This window comes from Delphinapterus leucas, unplaced genomic scaffold (genome assembly GCF_059928025.1).
Source record: "Delphinapterus leucas isolate spDelLeu-1000000601 "Yukka" unplaced genomic scaffold, BTC_Dleu_Yukka2 spDelLeu_asBTCV2_sq25, whole genome shotgun sequence".
Taxonomy (NCBI): Eukaryota; Metazoa; Chordata; class Mammalia; order Artiodactyla; family Monodontidae; genus Delphinapterus; species Delphinapterus leucas.
Genome location: NW_028322234.1, coordinates 3041261 through 3059310, shown reverse-complemented (window position 1 = coordinate 3059310; position 18050 = coordinate 3041261). Strand labels below are relative to the sequence as shown.

General features: G+C 39.0%; 1 pseudogene across 10 annotated transcripts in view; it reads right to left on the bottom strand.

Annotated features, from left to right (window-relative positions):
- LOC149744030 (UDP-N-acetylglucosamine--peptide N-acetylglucosaminyltransferase 110 kDa subunit pseudogene) overlaps positions 1-18050 on the bottom strand; it is a 47237-nt pseudogene that overhangs the window by 7397 nt on the left and 21790 nt on the right. The window contains exon 1 of one of the 10 annotated variants that reach the window (XR_016391550.1): positions 4728-8446. The exons of the other annotated variants lie outside the window; for them this stretch is intronic. The product of XR_016391550.1 is annotated as a UDP-N-acetylglucosamine--peptide N-acetylglucosaminyltransferase 110 kDa subunit pseudogene, transcript variant X1 (transcript). Of the gene's footprint in view, positions 1-4727; positions 8447-18050 lie in introns of those variants that run through there. 10 annotated transcript variants of the gene reach the window in all.

Genomic DNA, 18050 nt, shown 5'->3' with positions numbered 1-18050 from the left:
CATGGCACTGGCTGGAATAACTGATGAGAGAGCACGAAAAAAGCAAAAACGAAAACAAACCGTGAACAAGAAACAATCAGTCAAGTTCTGACTTTCTTTACTTAGTTTCAAAATGAGATACCACAAATCCCAGCGAGAGACTCCAGCATCATCAGCTGTCTTTCTCCTTTGTTTCCACCTTCCTTTCCTTCTCCTTCTATCCTAGACTGTTCCAGGCAGTGCTTATGGCTGCTTGCAAGAGAAATTCTAATACTTGCTTTCTCTCACACAAACTTCACAATATGTCCATGTGATAACTAGTGTGGAGGTAAAAGACAATTCATCACAGAGACATCTCCTATGAAAATAAAATTAGAAACTAGCTTTTAAACATGCAGAGAGAAGGGCGTGGAGTCAGGCACTAATTTCCTTGCGAATTCCTCTCCATTTCTAATAGACGTTCTTCTTTACCAAGATCCCTTTTTATTGGTGTGCTGTTCCAGACTGCTCCACTCCGCCCATCCTCATTCTGTAAAATACATTCACACTCTTTTGTGACCCTACTTATTTGCCCATTAAATAATCAATCATAGAACTGTCGGAATTATTTACAGAGTGAAATTAAAATGCTGGAGTCACTTGGAGGGTTTAAGCAACTCCACCAGAAAATACTGGGCATGGATTTAAAAGAGGCTGCGTGGGACTTGCTCTTGTCCAAGTTCTTTCTCAAGAAGTATCTGAAATAAGCCTAAATTCAGAGTTAATCAGACTGGCCTGCTTTCTCAGGTGGACTGGAACTCATTGCTCTTTCCCCTCAACTCCCTGATGTCAGCGGCACTTTCCGGAGAGGAGGTGGACTTCTCTGCCTACTGCAGAAGCTCAGTTCCCCCCGGGCCCACTCCGTGTCTGAATCCCACACTTGAGGCCACATGCCAGCCTTCCCAGAACACTCGTCGTCTCATTTCAGTTTTTGACCTGCTCAGATTGAGTCCCTCTAGACTCTTCCTCAGCTTGAAACCTGATCTTCCACCACTTTCCCTGACCTCGATGGTAACCTGCCTACTTTAGGCCTCAGGTGCTTTAGCTATAAATTGATATATTTGCCCTTAATTCTAAAGTCTTCTTTCTAAAGCTCTACAATGTGGTGGCTCCTTGAAAATGTTTCTCTTTGCTGGTTATAATTTTGTACAGAATTAAAAGCACAGCTACTCTAAAAGACAGTAAGTTGCATTGGATAAGGAAAGTGTGCTCTTGTAGTTAGAGTAACAGGGATGGAAGACGACTTAGTATGTTTTAAGATACTCATGATCCATTCTCGTGAGAGTCGGGGGAAGAAGGGGAAGAGAGTTAATAAAATACCAAATGTTTGTGACAAATTAAGTTCAAGATGTAGCTGATAAGTTACTACTTGAATAAGCCACACAAATCCAATTCAAGTTTTGCTTTATTTTTCTAAGAAGGGATCCCAGTGAACTGAGTCCCATGTTCAGTAACTCCACGTTCAATGGCTTAGTCTTTAAACACTGTTATGTTGCTGGAAGAAGAAATATTGCCCACCATTCCTAACTGATGTTTAGCTATCACGCACATTTGAAATAAATTTATTACTTTGCCTGATCTCAGGGTAATACATTCCAAAGGGGCAAAGAACACACGAAAAGTTATGGAGTCTCCATCTTCTACACTAAAGTGTGCAATAAATTACATATTATTTGGCCGTTAAGTTCACAAGCCATAGAAACCATTCCATTTGCAATGTATACAGTGGTAATCAGCAGGTAATGAGAATGATATAAAACCAAACAGACCGTGTATGATGGCACTGCTGCCAATAAAGCAATCATTAAATGCATTCATATGCATCTACGATAGGTAAGCTCTTTGAGGGCAATTGCTATGAATTCTACATACCTGTCAGGATACTATATATAGCCCACTTTCTATGGCCTTTATTCAAAGACGCTGAGAAAGGGTTACTCTGGGTAAATACAGACCTTTTCTCAATATAGAATTTGGTCAACATGCATTCTGAACAGCAAAATTTCACAGTATTTTCCTACACTAAGTGCCACCTCAGCAAATGCAGGATTAAGTATAATGGATTATAAGAAGTGAGAAAGGAAAGATGGAAGAAAAGAAGGTAGGAAAACGGTGGGTATGGAGTACTTCAACATTTATGTAAAGAGTGGAACTAAAACTAACCTGAGGTTACCCTGAATTATTAGCATACGCTATAGAAACTTAAATGAAAAAATAAAAAAAACCCAGCAAGGGAAACCCAAAGATTCTCTGTTTTTTCACTTTACTGCATATACACGTCCATCTTAAACAATCTATATGCTTATATCCAATAAGAGAGCATTGTTTTGCAAGGCTATTTGGCTTCTATCAGCATGTAAAGGTCGGACAACTCAACTTTAGCAGAGTCAGCCTTCAGGTGAATAATTGCTTCTTTCAGGTTGTGAACATTTGAATTTTCCAGAAATGTTTCCCAAAAAATGAAAACTAAAAGAGTCCTAGGACAGCGTCCTTTAGAAGTTTTATAGTACCAAGGTTTTTGGAAGAAGAGTATTCTTGTCAATTATCAACACAATGATTCCAAGCAGGTCAATTTTTGCTGAGAATATTATATAACAGAACCCACTTCACCTCCATTATACTGACAATGATCTTCCTTACTTCAACCTTGTGCTTCTTAGTAAAGTTGAAAATACGGAGCCAAGAACAGACAGTGACAATGCCAGAGACTCAGATGTACCTATAAGTGCCTTCAGACAACATCAGCCACCCAGGCTAAAATCCTGGTTTAAAACATCCCAACATGAATGAATCTCAAAAACTATATGCTGAGCAAGTGAAGCCAGATCAAAAGGGCACCTACTGTATTATTCAACTTACATGAAATTCTAAACTGGGCAAAAGTCATCTCTAAAGATAAAAAACAGATCCGTGGTTGCCTTGGGGTGGGAGATGGGGATACTTTTGCAAAAGCCTAGGAGGAAACTTTCTAGGGTTTTAGAATTGTTATCTATCTTTATGGGGGTGGTAGTTATACAAATGTATACATTAATTAAAAGTCACTGAACCGTTGACTAAAAATGTCTGCATTTTATTGTATGTAAATGATACCTTAATAAGGTTGATTACAAAATGAACCAAAAACAAAACAAAGCAGAAGAGAAACCTCTCAAGACTTCAAAGGAAATACACTGTTTTCTTCCAGGGTACCAGATTGGAAATGAGGCATTGGTCTGTTCTACCCTCAGCTTATCCCTAGGGTTATCTAGTCTATTTTAAAGCACTAGAGTCCCCTATCAGGAAAACTCACCCCATGTTTAATTACTTTGATTTCTTCTCTGCCTCTTCTCCCAACACACTGAAGTCATTCACGGAAGAAAAATCAGCTTTTTCCAACTTTGCATCATGACACATTCTTTCCAAAGCTATTAGTTATAGAATAAAATTTGGGTACACTTTGTAAAAAATCTAGCTTTTTGAGCCTTACAAATCTTAACAGTTAACCTATTGTCTCCACTGGAATTTGGAAAAAAATTATTTTGAAAAGGAATAGCTGAGACTTGACATTTTTGTGTGTGTGATTTTCTCTTCCCCTAAGAGAGAATTGAGTAGGAATGAGAAACACATACATAAAGAAAAAAAATTACCTTGCTGCCTTTGCATGGTTATAATTTATAGGAGGCCCTTTTCAACAATAATCTATTATCAGAATCAATAAAATATAATCTCCATGAAGGCCAGGCCAGGATACTTGTCTCTTTTTCAGCAGATTGCAATACAAACCACATTCATGGATATGCTTCTTGATGATCTTTGTAATACTGTAACAGTTGACCATTTCCTCATGCCTCTTCACCTTAACTTCAACCTGGTTTTTCACTAATGACTTCACATTTCCTTCTCTAACACTTGGTTGTGGGCCTCTTTTCCAACTCCAACTCCAACGCGCATTTCACTCTGGAACCAAAGGAAGACTCACACCCTCCTGCTAGAGTTGCAGATTATATAGACTAGAAAAAGGAAGGTGGCCAGATGGTGGTTTACATTATCTACAGACTGTCTGGGCTCAAGGTTAACTTCCCCGGGAGAAAACCCATAAACCCAGAAGCATCAAAAATAACCTGCATGTGCAGGGGGGAGACAGCTTTGCTTGTCTCATTTTACATTCTTTCTGATTTCTGGGCCCTGGTGATTTATCTCCCATGGAATGGAACAAGGAGGGGAACAAGTAGGGACAGTCCCTTCGAGCTAAGAGAAACACTCCGGGAAGTTCTGAATCAGACTTGGTTTTTTGTTAGCCAAGTTACAGGAGAATTTTTAAAGTGGGGGAAAGGGAAGAAGGAAACGGACCAGGAAAAGAATTTAAGCCATCATCTATAAACCAACAAAGCACTGATAGTTCCAAACATTATGTCACAAACTATATAAAACCTATAAAGAGACTACACCAGCAAAGTCCCCATTTATCTGTAGAGTTCAGAAACTAAAACAAGGAATATTTTAGCTTAAAACCTTATCTCAAGAGAATCATATACACTTCACATGAATAAAAATACCTGAAACCAAACATTTTTAAAAGCTCCAACACCCAAAATATAAAGAAAAATATTAATCCAGAAGACTCAATCAATCCATGATAATCACAAAACGGCTGGGCAATCTCTATCTCCCTTCCACACTAACCATCCATCCCATGGAAGACCAAGGGAGATCAGACCTTCCAGACTTACCTTCCAGACCTTCCAGACACCTGGATGCTGCAAAATTCTATGGAGACTCCTTGTGGAGCAGCAGTTTCCCATCTCTTGTGTCTCTCCCTATCGTGATCATGATCATGCAGGAAGCAAGTCTGGCTGTGCTATCTTATCATTGTCTGTCACCCATCTGCAACATGGTATTGTACAGATAAGGAGAAAGTAGTTGCCTTTCCCCCAGAAGGTTGAGGCTCAGGCACAGGGTAATTCTCCTGTGCACACAGTCATTATTTAGGCCGACTCAGTGACTTCAACAGGCTTAATCATGTGATCACGTTTGTTGCCAGCTGCGTAATGCTCCCACATCTGTAGATAGAGCCGCTCTAGGTCCATTGTGTATTGTCTGGTGTTGAACAGAGGGCTAGATGTTCTCTGCTTCCAGACTTTGCCACGAATTTTCTTCAGGTATTCTAGATCAGTTCCCAGTTTCACAGCTATGTCTTCATATTCTTGTCTATTTTTAGCAATAAGCTCAAGACAGCCTAAACAAGTGAGCTGGGAAGCTGCAACTCGGGAAGCAAGAGTCTCTCCTGGCATAGTCACCATGGGTGTCCCTGACCAAAGGACATCCATCCCTGTGGTGTGTCCATTGCAGAGTGGAGTGTCCAAGCAGACATCAGCCAGCTGGCCTCGCCGAACATGTTCCTCTTTAGGAGCAACAGGTGAAAAAATGATACGGTTCTGGGGAAGGCCCATATTTTGTGCGTACTGTTGAATATTAAGTTCTCCTACTGCTGGAAAACGCAACAGCCACAGTACACTATCGGGAACACGCTTCAGAATATTTGCCCACATCTGCAAAGTAGATGGGTCAATTTTATATAACTGATTAAAGTTACAGTAGACAATGGCATCTTCCGGTAACCCGTACTGAGAACGTGTGGTTACAATAATGGTATGGGGAACCTCCTCTCCAGTGACAGCCTTAATGTTGATCTGGGTACTTGCCAGTCCATTGCTAAGACTGAATCCATTAATTGTTATCTGAATTTGTCCTCTGATAATCATTTCAATAACTGCCTCTGCAGTAGTATTCATAGGAATGACAGGCATATTAAGAGCTGTATTACTGCTGTCTGCACTGTCTCCTCCATCAGGACATTTCATCTTGACAATTTGCACATCTGGGAGACTATCAAGAAATGCTTTGAGGTCGATGCCATTCAGCACAATCCGATTGTCATAAATGTGCCCATTGGACTTAAAATCGATGACTGCTTTCTTCTTCAGGTAAGGGAACATATTGGCATGATCACCAATAAAGAAAGTATGGGGCATATAAGCCAGTTTCTCAGAATACTCCTCAGCAACTTCAGCAGGTGAAGTTTCCTGATCAGTGATGATATAATCCATGAAAAGCACGCCACTGGTCCCAGGGTAGCCCAGCCACATTGCCTGAATAGGAGCTGGCCTGAGAGCAAAGAGTTCATTTCGAGCACCCCTGGTATAACCATTCATATTTACAAGGATGTGTATACCATCTTGATGGATGCGATCAGCTGCTTTCCCATTGCATGGAATCTGAGAAAGATCAATGAAATGATGGGCTTCTGCCATCACCTTCGCTCGGAAGTTTGTGCCGTCATCTGGGCTCAGGGCATAACAGAAGACCTCAAATTTATCAGGATTGTGCGTGCCTGGAATAGACTGCATAAGATGAGAAGTAGGATGATTCCCAAAGTCAGAACTCACGTATCCTACACGCAGTCGACCATCACTGAGCTTCAAGTCTTTTGGATGTTCGTACGGTGGTTTATGAAGGACACTGATCTCATCCAAGCAGAGGTTCCCATGGCTCTCAGCAATAGCCTTCCTGAAGCCATGAGAAAGAGGATAGAGCATACTATGATGAGGCTGCACAGAAGGCAACCTATTCTTCTCCAGCTGGTCAGCCACAATGCTGACCAACTTCTTCATTCGCTCATCATAGTCTGTCCAATCACAGACAATCTGCAGGCAATGAGCCAAATCACAATAAGCGTCAGGAAAGTCAGGTTCAAGCTTCAGAGCAGTGCGATAAGAAGCAACTGCTTCTGGAATATTCCCTGAATCCTTGTGAATGGAAGCCAGATTGCTGTGGGCATCTGCAAATGCAGGGTTAATCTGAATGGCAGGAGTATAACACTGCAAGGCTCCCTGAACATCCTGCATCTCCTTTAGAGTGTTTCCCATGTTACAGTAGGCATCAGCAAAGGTAGGACTGATTCGAACAGCCTCCTTATAATGCATCCGAGCTTCCTACAGTGTCCCCTGCTGCTGCAATACACTTGCTAAATTTGAATGGGCAACAGCAAACTCTGGGAAGACTTCTAATGCTTTACAATACAAGCGAACTGCCTCTTCCATGTTTCTCTGGTCTCCTTTGATATTGGCTAGGTTATTCAGAGAGTCTGCATGGGTGGGGCACAGCCGCAGAGCTGTATTATAACAATCTTCTGCTTAGGCAACACGGCCCCTCTCTTCCAGAGCGTTGGCTAGGTTGCAGTAAGCGTCACGGAAATGTGGTTGCAATCTAATAGCTCACCTGTAGGTGTCTATTGCCAGATCTATCAGGCCTTGCTCGTAGTGTACACAAGCCAGGTTGGCATGTACCACTGCATGATTTGGGCTCAAGCTTAGGGCACAAAGGTAAGCTGCCACAGCTCTGTCAAAAATCCGTGCCTCTTTCAAGACATTTCCTAAATTGATATAAGCATCCAGAAAATTGGGGTCAAGGGTGACAGCCTTTTCAAAGTGATGAATTGCAAGCCAAATCTCCCCTTGTGCATTGAAAACACAGCCAAGATTACTCCAAGCTACTGCAAAGTTCGGTTGCGTCTCCATTGCTTTCAAATAACATGCCTTGGCTCCTTCCAAGCGACCCAGGGCTTTGAGCAGGTTCCCCAGGTCACTGCGAACACAGTACAAATCAGGATTGTACTGAAGGGTAGAGACGTAAGCTTATACTGCCCCTTCCATGTCGCCTGCTGCTACCAAAGCAGCTTCCAGGTTAATATAACCATCGATGAAATCTGGTTTGAGACGTAATGCATGCCGGTAATGCTCAATTGCTTCCTGCAACTGCCCTCATTCCTTGTACACATTCCCCAAATTTGAATAGGCTTCTGCCAGAAGAGGGTTCTGTTTAACTGCCAGAGTACTAAAGTGGGGAGATCTGTCCAGCCTTCGACACTGGAAGTGTAGAGATGAAAGTAGAAAATAAAAGAATAGGATGTGATTTGTAGTCGATACTACTTTTGCAAAAATTAGAAAATACAAAACAATTCGGTATTTCAAATATATACATATGTTTAAAATAACTATAAAGGTGAGTTGGGAGATTACATATTAAATGCCCCAAATGGTGCTATATAGGGGAAAATAAAGGAAATAAATCTGGCAGAGGAACGTCGGGACCAAAACCAATCTTAAAAGTATTAGAAAATAGAGTGACCATACACGCTGATGATAGAGTGACATGAACTGAGGCATATGGTCCCTTTTGAGTAAATGCCTTAAATACAAACTAAAAAAATGTCATAAGATTTACAAGCACTATAAAAATATTTAGCAGTATTGCAGTAGATAGTAGAAATATATAACCTTTCAACTTAAATAAAAACAAGACTGATGAAATATCATCTTTGTTTCCATGTCATCCATGCTAAGGAAGAAATAATAAATCAGCTTTCAAGATAGAATTTTTTACAATGAGAGATACAAAAGCAAAGAAAAAGAAACCCTAACTGTTTATCCCATGAAGGGAGGAAAAAACAATTTGAAAAGTCAGAGTAGAACTCTATGAGGATAATATTTAACATCAATTTTTTTTTGTAAAACAGAATTTTAAGCTGGTTTTGAATTGTTTATAGAGTTTTTAATTGGCATGCTGAGGAAATACAGGGTCCATCTTAATCCAGAAGCAAGCAAAAAGTTCTGACTCTTAAAATTCTAGGCTCTAGAGTAGGTGTGTGCTGGTGTGTATGTGTGTGTGTGTGCACATTTGCTGTGTGTTTTCAATAAACTCAAGAGTACATAAGGGTGTATGTTACTACATTGTAACAATTCTTGAGCAAGTCTAACTGAAGGTCAGTAGCAAACAAGTAGATGCCGCTTGGGTGGCCCCCCAAACTCTCAGGTAATGCGCAGATCTGCCTTGGCAATCATGTTCTGCTTTTAGACATAATGCATTTTTATGTTCTTGTTAGCACTGAAAGGCTAACTTGAATATTCTGCAACTGATGAAATGGACAACAGAGCAGTAACCTAGAGTTTACAAGTATTTGGGGCAGTAAAACTTTAGTTCTAGATTTAACTTGGATTTTAGTCCTAATTTAACTTGGATTTTCTACAACGCATTTTTTTTCTATAAACTGGAGGTGTATACCACCATAATCCTAAAAAACCTGTGACTTTGGGCTTCAGGGGTCTAAGCCTTCTCTCTAAGTGACTGAAAGGTACAACTGGATATTAGACCTGTCTAAAAATTGTCCTTTTCTGTCCTCACATACAAGGGAACGCTTGATTTTTGGATAGCTGTCATTAAAAAAAAAAAAATGTGCAAAGAGCTAATGTCTTTTGCTACAAGACAAAACAATTTCTCCTGGACATGCAGTAATAGGAGGCAATGCCATGTGTTGGAAGCACGCACATATTTTATGATAGATATTAATCTGGAGGTTAACAGCTAGGTGATCTGGTTGAAGCAGTTTATTTCATACATATAATGTTAGTCCACTTTGTAACAAAGCCTTCAACATTTCATATGCAAATTCGTTTTTCTTTCTAGTTTAAGCCCAAGGAAATCCCTATAAATCTTGTCTCCAAAGAGAAAATATAAAGAATTCATAAGATTAAAGAGTTCTTATCAATTGTATAAAAAACTAAAAATGTACTAACTAGATAAAAATGTAGATGTCTAAGAGAACGTCCAACAAATAGAAAAGTAGAGGACTGCACTGAGATTGCAATCCTGAGAAAAATATATTATTTCTAAATGAAGAAGTTAAAGGAGATAGCATAAATTAAAGCCAGAAGAAAAATTTAAAACCTACAAAAGTACGAGTCGATACGAAGTTAAAAACCCATTAATTTTACTATATACCCAAAGGCTTCACAAAAGATCTCATGAATATCACAAATTAAAATAAACAAAAGCCAGAAATATTGTTTTCCCCAAATTGTACTACTACCTGCTTATTGCTTCAGTGGTAAGAAGAAAAATTATCTTCAAATAGTTGAATTGTATACCTACTTATATTTTAACTCTTAGGTGGATCTTGTTATATAATATATATGATCTTTAAAGAAAACCTGTTGATTGTTTATTTTGGCATCTGTTAGGAAATTCCTATTTAATTAGATAAATCTCCTTAGATAACTCTTAAATAAAAATAGATGCAAATATAGTATGTTTCCTATCATTCATTTTAGACCTCTAAGAGTTGGAAAAGCTCAACCTGGAGAAGAAACTAGTTTTACTGAGGGAAGAAACTACTTTCCAGTTTAGAAGAGGAGGGATTATCCCATTTCTGTAGAGGAAGCAATCAGGAAGATACAAAAAGAATGATCCTTGCCTAGTGCTAAGGCCAGAACCACTGTGAATATTGTACCAGATCTTGTAAAAACAGCCACTGTGCTGGCACTCACAGGCCTGGGTCATGGTGTGTTCAACAATAAAACTTTGTTCCAAAGGATGGAACTCCTTCGGGCCAAAAAGCTTTCACCTGCATGATTCCATTAACCTCACTGTTTTGTTATGGGAAATGCGTTTATTTTTTGAAATGACATTGAAATATATCCTTAAAAGAACACTTTAGGTCTCAACAAGATTCTCTTCTCTTTCAGCCAACACATTACCTTTTAGAAATCAACAGTCTACTTCTTTCTTTAAATCATCACATTTCAAAGCTGTAGCAGCTAATAAATGTTAATATGATTTTTCCAAAACTGCAATCTCCCTAAATTTCTATGCTGTCTTCTTTATCCTGTCTTTTCAAGGTAAAGTTATCTTTCCAGTTTTCTTAGCATTATCAGGATTATGGATTTTGTTCATTGTTAAAGTTCATTATTTATGGACATAAGTTAATGTAAATGCAAAAATATCTCGTATTATTCACAAGCTGGCTGACTTAAATCACTCGCTCTTAAAACAACTTTACTGCTCTCCAATCTGTTCAAATGCACGGAAATATAAATTCAGGATGATGTGGCTTTTCTGCAATGCTTTCTTTTCAGGCTGCAGTCTACATGACAGCGTTATATCTTATCCTTGCTGCTGTTGTTGTTCAATCTATAAAACCTCTCTTGAAGACCCCCAAAACAGCTTGTAATTTAAACTTTTACTTTTGGTGACTCACTGTTTTCAAATTGCCATCTCTGACCATATCCCCCTTCCAGGGGAATTTATGCAGACTCTTAACCCATAATTGCTTTACTCTTTACCTCTATTTCTGGGTTCTTAAATTAACTGTTACATCAGTGTTCTTCATTACTCAAATTATTTTTTCTTAAGAACTTTTCCTGGAAGTAAGTTCATGCTCTTTTTGACAAGCAAACATTTGACTTCTGAAAGAATTCTTATGGAAATGGGTTTATATCCCAAATGTACCACCAAAAATCTTGGTGACCTTGCATAAACGTCCCTTACCATTTCAGGTGCTATCTTTGCTTGACTCCAAAGGGAACTGATTAAAACTATGAGCATCTAGCTGTTATGCACTTTTGTCTCAGTTTGGTCAATGAAACTCTTAAAAATCCATCAGATTTTCATTATTTTTATCATTAGCCTGTTTGTGTAAAATAAGTTACCATTTATGGAGCCAGTGTTCTCCTTTATTCCGGCATCCAATCATTGTAAATATTTCTCATGGACACATTCTTAGAAGGCCTATGAATAACCTGGCCTCTTACTGATTCTCCCTTTTGGAGTCTTACTAGCCAGACTTCCCCAATAACTTTCAGAGAGAGTTCTCCCCCTTTCCGGGTCTTCTTTTTGACTTCTATACGCCATAGAACTTTCAAAAGTCATCACACCAATACTAAGATTACCACATACCCTCCAAAAAGCTCCAAGCTGTTTATGCCTATTCATTAAGTTAATACTTTATCAAAACTTGCCCAATTGAGTAGTTTTAGCACAGATATTTTACACATTTTAGCACAGACATGCTCTGTTTAAGGCTGACAGATCCATTAGGAATTAACTTTCTGGTACATTTTCCCTCTGACATTTTCCTCACAACTGCATTTCCTCATAACTGAGCCATCAGTTATCTCTTGCCTATAGAAAGGCAGATAAAAGAAAGCTAAGTGAGAAAAGATATGTAAATAGACTAGCACAATATTGGACACATAATAAGTATTCAATAAATGATAGCAAGTATTCTTACCCTTATCCTCACATTAGTTTATATGTATTAAAAACTGATTACTGGACTCAACTCTTACTTCCATTTCTCATTAGATCCTCACAGAAACCTTGGAGGAAGCGAGGTTTTATCCCCATTTTACAGGTTGGGAGACTGCAGCCTAGAGGGCTTAAGTACCTTAACTGAAGTCATATAGTCAAGAAATAAGCCTATATTTGTCACAATCACTTGCCCATGCTTTGACGTGACACCACCACCCATCATTTACCCAGCTTCACCAAGGTACTACTAAATTTTTTACTCTTATTCTCCTCTCTTTGCTTCATACTGCCATTGCCACCAACCCAGTCAAATTCACTTTTAATTTTCCAATGTTAGTGAAGGGAGTAGAAGGTGGAAATTGAGGTTAAAGGAGGAAACTTTAATGTTATTCAAGGATGACTTCATCTTAACGTCCAGCCTTTGTCTACCCATTCTCTGCTCCAGTCACACGCAGAGTATTTGCTATCTCTTCCGTAAGTCTTGACTTTTCTTGTCTTTATGCCACTTTTCTTTTCTCCATTTGCAATGAATCTCCCTTTCCCTTGGTTCTTCACCATTTCTTACTCCATACTCTCCATTAAAATTCAAATCTACCTTTAAAGCCCAACGCATATACCAGTTCTGTCCTGCAGTCTCCTGGATCTGCCAAGTCAGAACTAACCACTTGCTCCTCCGTGCTCCTGCAATGGCAATGATGTTAGAAGGGCGAGTGATTTTACAGCTCGCTCACCACCTGCGGGAAATATGTCCTATTTGCCCTTCCACATCCTTTCTCCACCCAACTCTATATGGATGGCTTGCATGGCCTATCTTAGTAAGTGTCCTTGCTCTGGCTTCTGTTTGGCTCACCAATGAAGAGTACCAATAGAAGATTGTAGGGAATGAAGGAGGGGAGTGAAGTTAGGGTATTAATTCTTGCCAAATTGCTGGGAGTTGGCTGCATCCCCCAACTAACGTATAGTGCTTCTCTGTGGGGCATCACAGCACCTTTGGGGAGGACTCTCTCTCCAGCAAGGCTTCCTTTCTCTTTCATCTCCTATAAAGTAGCCACACTTTTACTGAACCCAGGGCACTACACTATCTCTTGATTCTCTACATTGGGCTCAATTTATCCCTATTGATGTACCCCTGATTTCCTGCTGAGACCCTGTCTGATGAACTTCGTAATATGCTCTTCTAAGCTGTTAATTTTACAAACCACATTATTACACTTATTAGAAGAATGTCTTCAGGATGTGTCAGTAAGCTCTGATTGATGATAATGGTAAACAGCTAGAATTTATGGAACATAAAGTATGCTTTGGTTACTCTCTTGAGTACACCGTGTGCATTATTCTAATTAATTAAAATCACTATTAGCTAAGCAAGGCATACAGATGCTAAGAGGTTCCCAGAAGTAACTTGCTCATGGTCACTCCAGTGTCTCAGTAGTGTTTAGGACTCAGATCTGTCCAAAGCCTAAACCTTAAGCTCTAGGTCTAAGCAGTGGCTCTCAAACTTGAGTATGCATCGGCATCACCCAGAGAGCTTGCTGAAACAGGTAGTGGGCCCCACCCCCAGAGTGTCCGAGTCTGCAGGTCTGGAGCAGGGCCCAAGACTTTCACTTCTAAAAATTCCTACGTGCAGCTGATGTGCTGGTCTGGGTACCAGACTTTGAGAACCACTAGTCCAGGCATTTTAGGTCCAGAATTTCAGGTGTTAGAATAATTTTCTGGTGATAAATTGTCGAAAAAAAAAAAAAAGCACTGCATTTTCCTGTTTGTAAGGAGGTAATACATTCAGTCTTAAAGAGTCAATAATGGGGCTAAGTATTTAAGAAAGAAGAGTTATTCTCCAGGAAGATGGGAGGAGATGGACATTCTAAGGACAGGAATGCCCTTTCAGGAATCTTGCAAAGGGAACAGAAAAATAACAGTAAGATTCTGCTATCCAGTGTTCACAGAACATGAGTGGGATACTCTTGACTGTAAAATGGGAAGCCAACTTTTGCTCACCATATACATACCTTATTCAGTACAAATGTTTATTAAGAATCTCCAAAAGCTAGACACTAGGCATCAGGGCTACACTGATAGAGCAGATAAAGTGCCTGGCCTCAGGGAGCTTGTGCTTCAGAGGATGTACATCAGCTAGATAGACTGAATGATGGATACTATATTGGGTTCACACTTCATCTGAAGAAAAAAATATATCCATAGGCGTGATCCAGGAGTCAAATGGCAAAAGACCGAGCCTCAAAGTGAGTGTTAATTTCATTAAATGGTAGGTAAAAATTATTTTACATGCCGAGATAGGCTCTGCTTAAAAGACACACTATTCCTCCAAACGTATTATACAAGCCAGCTTATAAACCTGTGACTTTTTCTAGGAGACATGTTGCCTTCTTTCCCAAGAAGGGAGCAGTAGGGGTCGGGGTGGAAATAGTTTCATCATCAGAGGCACAGTGTCACTACTACTGCTCAGCTCCAATTCGCAACCTTCTGAATGGTTTCCAGACTAAGAAATTTAGCAAAGTGATGAAGAAAACATGGCCCATTAATCTTATGATGCGTGTTATAACTTAACTCTGGGTTTAGCATAGGAAAAATATTATTTGCATTGATTAGAAATATGCTTTATGGCTGCATATATTATTCACTCTGAACATTCTAAAATTATTAGCTGGGTTGACATGATGAACTGCACAGGAGTACTTCTAGATGGCATCTCAATGTCATCTGTTACTCACATCATATAGGTCTAGGAATCAATATGTATTTTACTCAATATGAGATCTTATTCCAAACACCAAAATATGCCTGTTTTTATTCGATGGTTATCATCATGAAACTACCAGCTAAACATCATTTAGAAAATTCAAAGCAAGTAAATTACTGTATTAACTGTCCAACTATGATTATGACTTTCCTCCACTTATAGCTGAACCTAATATAATGATCTGATCAGTCTGACTAGGAGGATTTATTCATTAATTTACTCAAAGGTTCTGAGGTATATTTTGAAGGACTTAAATTATGGTCTGGTTGGTAGGATCCAACAGTAAGGGTGCAGGCTTATCTCCTACAAGCTCTGTGACCTTGCCCAAGTGACTTAGCATCTCTGAGACTCACTTTCCTAGTCTGTAAAATGGAAACAATAGTAGAACCCAAGTTGTAAAGCTGAAGGAAAAAAAGGAATATGGTAATGTATTTTGGCACAAAAGAGCAGTTACGCTGACGGTCATTATTTGTGAATACTGTTGCTAAGATTATTGAAAACCTGTTGTGTGTTAGGTGCTGTTCAAGGACTAGAATTTTAAGACTGTTCTTCACCTTTATCCCAGTTTTACCTGCAAAGTTCTGCCATGCACTGGAAAAACATACTGGTATTTCTAGGGAAGGGGACCACTCAGGTGACATTTTTGTTTCACCAGGTATATAAAGTATACAGAGGTTATAGTGTATCTTTTAAGTCCTTTGGACGTCTAGTTACCTTTCACTAGAATGATTCTAGTAGATCCTGATAGATACCTGAGACAAGGTCATGTCAGTGATGTTGGTACCTTTTCTGGCTTAAGAGCATAGGGCAGAAACACAGGAAGGGAGGTCTTCCTTTTCCACTCCTGTTACTAAGAACCCTCTCGAATAATGACAATCTGAAACAGATCACTACATTGTTGTATGTTGTAGAATCAAAGCAGTGTACAAAGCAAAGAGCACTGGCCTCCATTATACGTGCATTTCACTTGAGATTCACTTTTCTAGACCGTGGAGAAAGCAGATGTTCCAACACTTTCCAGGCACTGGAATATTACAATCTGGCAATCTCTACCACTGCATGTTTGATCACACTATTCCCTGCAAATGGAATGCTGTTCCATCAAGGTCAGATTGACCAGTGCAAATACCTGATTTTATCGTACGGTCAGAACCAAATTAACTTACTGAAATTCTGCCCAGCTCAGGGTCTACCTTCTCTGTGAAACCTCCTGTGAGATCCCAAGTTACAAACAACTCTATCTTCTTCAGAAGACATTGTATACTATATAAATAGTAATTTACATATAAATATATGTATATGTGTGTGTATTTCTTTGTTACATTAAGTTATAACTCCTGTGGTTTCTCTTCTTAACTAAACTGGACCCCCTTATCATCACAGTGGCCATGTACATCATTGTATCCTCCAAAAAATCCAGATAATAATATCATGGATTCAGTATATAGTTGTTTAATAGAAAACAATTAACTAACCACTGCAGAATACTAGTGTGTCTCAAGTGTGTTCAGTGGATCATAAATCCTATGAGACAGTCCATGAAGGAAAAGATTTCAAATAAATTTGGGATCTGTTGTCCACTACATCTCCTTATCAGAGACTCATAATTCACAAGACTGGTAAAAAGCTCTGTAGCAAAAAAACTGTTGACTTAATTTGACCCAGTATTTCTCTTACAAGAGTATCAGTTCTGGAGGTCAAGGACATTTTCCACCTCTAATACAACAGCTCTACTGCCTAGTAGAGTGCCTGGCACTTAGTAGACACCTAATAAATATTTGAATAAGTTTCAACATACATTCCCCTTTTAAGCTATAGAAGAAAAACACAGTATATAGATTTTGATTTACTTGGGGAGAATAATAATATGAATAGATAAATTTACACAAATCATTTTAAAGTATATATATTTGATAATACTTTTTTCCACAAATCTACACAATTGCACATTTAGTGGTGATAGTAAACGAAGTACATTTGCTTCTGAAAACTTGCTAAGAAGGATGGCTACTAAAAACTACAACTTGAACCCAAAACAATTGATTTAGTTCATGGGTCCCCACTCCTTAGCAGTTTTAATATAGAAGAAAATAGACGCATATATTTCTTTTCTACCATAATATGACATCATATAAGGAATGCTATTTTATTAGCTAGAAATAAGATTTGCTTTTGTTATTTTAGTACATTTGATCACATAAGAATAATTCTAGATTTTTTCCCCTCCTGTGACTCTCATAGCATCCCCATCTAAAATAGACTTTGGAGATTTAGATCAAATGTCATATCAATGGTCCTAGACTGCTTACTATGTGCTTTCACTATAAATTTTAATGTCAATAGAGAAAGGAGAAGGAAAAGTCAGAGGGAAATGAAACAGGTGTATGCAACACCCCTCTCTACTACCGACATTTCTCAGAATTCTGGGGGAAGTTGCATCTATAAGGGGAAAGTTTTTCACCATGGAACTCACGGTGGTTGAACTTCTCATGAAGAATTTTTTTTTCACTACTGAAGAAAACTATGTTTGATTTTACCATAACTGAAAAGTTCTCCTGTTTCTACTTCTGAGGTTTGCCCTCAAGACTACTGTTTACCTAATGGAAGTGACTCCTATGCATGGAGGAAAAAGTGCACCATTTGAAGGAAAAGCTAAAGGAGTGATATTCAGGTAGCTCCTCATTCCACCAATGAAAACGTACACATAGATTTTCCACTTTACACCTCATTTTCCACCTTATTTTCATGATTTTGAAATGAAATAGAATACAAATGATAAGCCATATGTAAAAATGCTGTGTGAATAAACTGCTATACCCCAAATAATACAAATGAGTGAATGGCAGTAAATGCTAAGAGGGATTAACAACATAAAGGATATTAAAAAAATGATGACCGTATTTCATATTTATGTGTCTTTTTCTCTCTCACTCTTTCTTTTCTTTCTTTCTTTTTTTTTTTTTTTTTGCGGTACGCGGGCCTCTCACTGTTGTGGCCTCTCCCGTTGCGGAGCACAGGCTCCGGACGCGCAAGCTCAGCGGCCATGGCTCACGGGCCCAGCCGCTCCGCGGCATGTGGGATCTTCCCAGACCGGGGCACGAACCCGCGTCCCCTGCATCGGCAGGCAGAACACTCAACCACTGCGCCACCA